The 5016-nt window shown below is 43.8% G+C and overlaps 1 long non-coding RNA gene across 1 annotated transcript; it reads right to left on the reverse strand.

The window, feature by feature from the left end:
- Positions 1-400: 400 nt before the first annotated feature.
- LOC139085328 (uncharacterized) lies at positions 401-3904 on the reverse strand. Its single transcript, XR_011543611.1, has 3 exons — positions 3816-3904; positions 1645-1874; positions 401-1526 (listed from the first exon to the last, which is right to left on the reverse strand). It is a non-coding gene; the product is annotated as an uncharacterized lncRNA (long non-coding RNA).
- Between the last annotated feature and the right edge of the window lie 1112 nt (positions 3905-5016).

A 5016-nucleotide genomic window follows, 5' to 3' on the forward strand; every position in this document is an offset into this window, starting at 1 on the left:
AGATCTCATCCTGCTCCTCTCCCCAGAAATTCTGGAAACTTCACAAAAGGGCTGTTTTGGCAATAAGAAAAAATGGGGCAGGGGGAGAAAAGAGGAAATCATCTACAATTGGATATTTGTGGCTAGGGGCAAGTCCTCTTACAAATTTACACCTCATTTGATAGAGTCTGGGTTGTGAGTCAGTGGCTCTCAAAACTTGAACTTGTTCTGAGGTGTTTCAATTGATAGCTCATCTCAGGAGAAGGCACATCCAACCTAGACCTCAGAGAACTCTCACAAATAATTTTTCAGGAGCAATGACAAGCAAGCAGTCAAAGATTACTAGGCATACAAGAAGGCGAGACAACCTGAACATAAGCAAGAACCATCAGGAATCACACACCACAGAAACAGATGCACATAGATTTCAGATATTGGATTTATTAGATCAAGATTTGTTAAAAAGAAAAAAAAAACTTTGATCACCATGTTAAAAGAAATGACAAACATGATAATATATGCATGGAATACAAAACTATATAAAATGATACAGCATATTTGAGAAAGAAATGAACTTCCAAAATGGAAAAATACAGAAACCAAAAGATATAGTATCTCAATGGTTGTATTTGGCTGCAGATTGGATACATCAGAAGAGAAAATTAGTGACCTGGAGAAATTCTAGTCTTTGTTCTGGGTCAAATAGAATCTCACTTTGCAGGATTTTAGGGCAAAATTTCTCCCTATTCTTTCCAATGCATTATGGTAAATTTCCATATGTTGGACTGCTCTTTTATAGAGCATATGTGGATAATTATTACCTCTGCTTCCTCATAGAAGCTGTGATTCTTAGAATATTTAATGTGATCGTTGATTACACCTCTATCTTTGGTCAGCAGCTCAAAGAATGCTGCAATTCATTCTCCTATTAAGTAGACATCCAGTCTTGACACTCAACCCAGAACTCTGAAAGAGTGGAAATTTGCCATCTCTGGCAGGTGGAATTATAAGTAGGTGCTTGATGAACGGCTAGTAGGTCAATTTGATAATGTTTCCATTTTGATTAAGAACCAACATTCTTTTGTGCTCCATATCACCAACATCCCATGTCTCGGATGTTGTATTGTTACAGAAGTCAATGACCTTCCTCCACGCTGGATGTGGCACCTGGAGGGCTGGGGAAATTTATCTGAAGTTTCCATAAGCAAATGTGCAAAAAGGACCTCTTTGTACTTTGTTAATTGAAAATAAACTACTCTCTTTTGGAGAAGAACTTGACCCTCTGAGGGCTGCCATGGAAACTTGCTCACTAGAGGCTTCATCAACTCCTCGTATATTTCATTTCACCCACCCTGAAATGCAGGCAACGAAGTGCTCACAATATAAAAACATTCATTACCAGGGGACTGCATGTGCACCTTGCCAGGTACAGGCCACACTTTCTATCTCTTTAAGGATGCCCAGCAAGAGTGTCCAGGGGAAAGACATCTGAGGAGCATCATCACAAACCAGCTGTGAAGACTGCCCAAGATGAGCAGGAGCCATGCCTGCAGGGAGGGAAGAGAAAGAACAGACTGTTTGAGAAGCCACCTGCTCCTACCCCTCAAAGAAATGGGGACGCTCATGTTGGGATAGGGCAACCAGAGGACTCCATCTCTGACTCACCTTCTGCTCTAGTCACAAAACTTTCCATCCACAGCGGAGATTTTGGAGTCATTTGCCCAAAACAAAACAATAATATTTCCAACTCAGACAGAGAACAAAGGATGGTCTTAATAGAAAGTGGAGGGGTTGGAGAAATCACCGTGAAGGAGAAGGCAGAGCTTGGGCATCTTTTATATTCTCCTAGTTGTGCAGATGCCAAACCTCCTGGCTGTGCATTATAGCATTCAGAGCTGTGAGGAAAATGAGCATTTATTAGTCCAACATTTTTACATTCCAGGGAAGGAACTGAGATCCAGCCATGTGGATGAATGATGTGGCCAAATTAGTTAGTGACAAAACCAGGATCTCAGGTGTTACCACCTGCACTGACCACTCGCTGACCCTTCCTTGCCCCGACTTCCCAGCACCCATCAATCAGTTCTACCGAGTCTCATTTTCCTGTCCTTTGTCTCACCAGTGCTACCACTTGGGCAAGAGCGCTTATCACCTCGACCCAAGACAAGAAAAGGAGGCACCCCAGGTTCTATGTTAAGCCCTTGGCAAACACGCACTTATCCTTACAGCAACCTGTGAGGCGAGTAATAATTCCTCTCATATATGAAGGAATAGAGGCATGGAGATTGAGAGAGGTCACAGCTGGCAAGAGATAGAACGGAGACTCAAACTGCTTATTCGTCTGAGGCCAGGTCCATGCTTGTCACCTCCTCATTATGCTTGGACTCCCTGTGCTTATTTTCTTCCCATGTCAAACTACACTGTACTCTGAAGCCAGATGAATCTTCTTAAAACTTGCTTTTAATCCTGTCACTCCCTTACCCAACGGCCCAACCCCTTATCTTGTCATTTGAAGTGTCCACCATCTGGTCCAACCAACATGTCCAGCCTGTCCCCCAAGGCTGGGACTTGCTGTTCTGTGGGTGTGACTGTGCATGCTTCATTTCCCTCTCCTACAGGGCCCTCCCCTCCCTTTTCTTCTCCTCAAAACACCTGCATCAGTAGCTTCATCTCCTCAACACTAGCTGAATGCCCACTAATTCCTCTACAAGATTTATTGCCAAGGGGCAGTATAGGTCAGTGGGCATAGCAAGGAGGGAACAAGTTGCCTGACTTGAATCCTGACTCCACCAATTATTAGCTACATGACCTTGGGCGAGTGTCTCAACCTGTCTGTGCTTCGATTTCCCCAAACACAGAATGGGGATCATTACGGCTCCTACCTAGAAAATTCTTGAAAGGATTAGTTAATATACATAAAACACTACAACTTGAAACTGTGCGTGGAACAGTATAATAACTCAATAAACAGGAGCTAGTCCTAGCAGTAGTAGTAGGTACCAAGCTCTGGGCTAGTTACTGGAATACAGAAATAATACATCACAGTCCAATGAGCAAGGCGGGCATGCCAATCAAAAGCACAACCCAGCGCTCTAAGTGCTATTATAGAGGCAGGAGCAGAGGGCTGGGGGAAAGGTGTTAGGGTCTGAGGTAGGGTAAGGTTTCAGCAAAGAAATGATGCTTCATCTCAAAATTAAAGAAGTATAAGAGTTCTTCCCAGTGGCATCTGAATAAACGCAGCTTGATCAACCAGAGGCTGCAGGGAGATCTGGTGACTTAAACATAATGCCTGTGGAGCTGGAAATGGAGCTGCAAAGGCAAGCAGGGGACTGTCTCACAAAGATCTCAGCCATCCTGAGAAGTGTATCCTCCAGGTTGTGAGAAGAATGTCCACCCCAGACCATAATGATCTCAGCCACTTCCAGCCTGGTCTAGAGCACTCATTGCATATTTTACTAATATGACACTTACTTGCTGTCTTAGATTATTTCTGACTACCAAGTAGCCTACGCAAGCACTTGTGAGAATCTTAACTATGCTGACGCACGAACGGCCCATGTCTGATGCTTCTAATCCTAGGTTGATATGTTTTCCACCAGGTAAGTCTGCTACCTTGACCACAGCTGAACAGACCAAGGATTAGCAGCTGACCTAAAGGCAACTGCGTCTCAGTTGGCCAGCGCCTTAGGAGGGGGCCCAGAATCAAAGCTCGGCTCGTGGTGCCATTCCATCCCGGATGCTGCCCGCCCAAACAGAGTTCCTCTCTTAGGAAGTCTGAATGTGAAACATACAGACAGGAAAACAGACACAGTGGCAAGGGAAGCAGAAAAACTCACTGTGAAAAGAAGCAGTAAGAAGAATCCATGAATAAAGCAAACCTAGGAGGCAGAGAGCAAGTGAGTCAGCAATGTCAGGCAGCGAAAGCTTAGACCAAAATAGATGAGACATTGTAACACGAAACACTAGTCGGGGAGCCGATAACAACATAAGCTATGTTATATCCTGAACCATGAGCTAGTTCCCAAATATTATCACTGTTTTTTGTGAGTTCGGCAGTGCAGTGATTAAGACAATTTTCTGTTTTTCTTAATTTCCTGAGCCTCCTCAAAATATAAACACCAAAACACTCTGGACAAGTCTCTTTCCCTAGCAATCTGAATGAGTCTAACTAGTGTAACAGGGATGCGTTCTTTCTGCCCAGCTAGATGGTGTGTTCCATGAGTGCTTTCTCATGAAACAGCTTGCGCGCTGGCAGAAAAGCAAGAATGAGCATGACTTAGAAAGATTTCTGGGATTTCCTTGGGGGCCGGGGTACAGGCAGCTGTCGAGAGGATGGAGAGACATGAAGCAGGAGAAGAGCCAGCCACAGTAAGGAGTCTGGGCTTCATCCTGACATTATGGGGCTCTATTTAAGGGATTAGAAAAAGAAGTAGATGATCAGGTTTGAGATTGCTGGATAAAACGTAACTTCATTCAATATACACTGTTGTCTCCAACACACACAGGCGTGTCAATGATGGAGGTCAATATAAAACATTTGAGACTCAAAGGAACTCTCTTCAATAAAAATGACCTACTCTTACATGACCAATAAGGAAATCCAACTCTCTAGGAATATTCACCCAGCCAAATATGTAAAGCAAAGAAAGTTAGACAAATTACATACTCCAATGCCCAGACAAAGAAGCCCCCTGAAAAGAACAACTTTTCCAACAATTATTTCCCTGTGTGTATGACAGAACATACACACACACAAAGAAGCCCCAGAGCTGGTGGTGGTTTTTCTGAAAATGTTTGTTTGTAAAATGGGATGCTCATTTCTCTAGGGAAAAACCTTCTGTAAAGAGAGATTAAATGGAAAAGTCAGCCTGTGAGAATCTTATCTACTTACCCTGGTCCATGTCTCACAATTGCCTGCTTCTTCCAGCGCCCCACACAGCTGGGCACTGGAAGTGTCCAGAAAGAGTGTGGCTGCCAGAGATGCCCCAGAGTACCGGGACACACAGAGCTGCACTGAGAACTCGGAATGAAGTGACC

The sequence above is a fragment of the Equus przewalskii genome, chromosome 8 (assembly GCF_037783145.1).
Source record: "Equus przewalskii isolate Varuska chromosome 8, EquPr2, whole genome shotgun sequence".
In the NCBI taxonomy this organism is placed as follows: domain Eukaryota; kingdom Metazoa; phylum Chordata; class Mammalia; order Perissodactyla; family Equidae; genus Equus; species Equus przewalskii.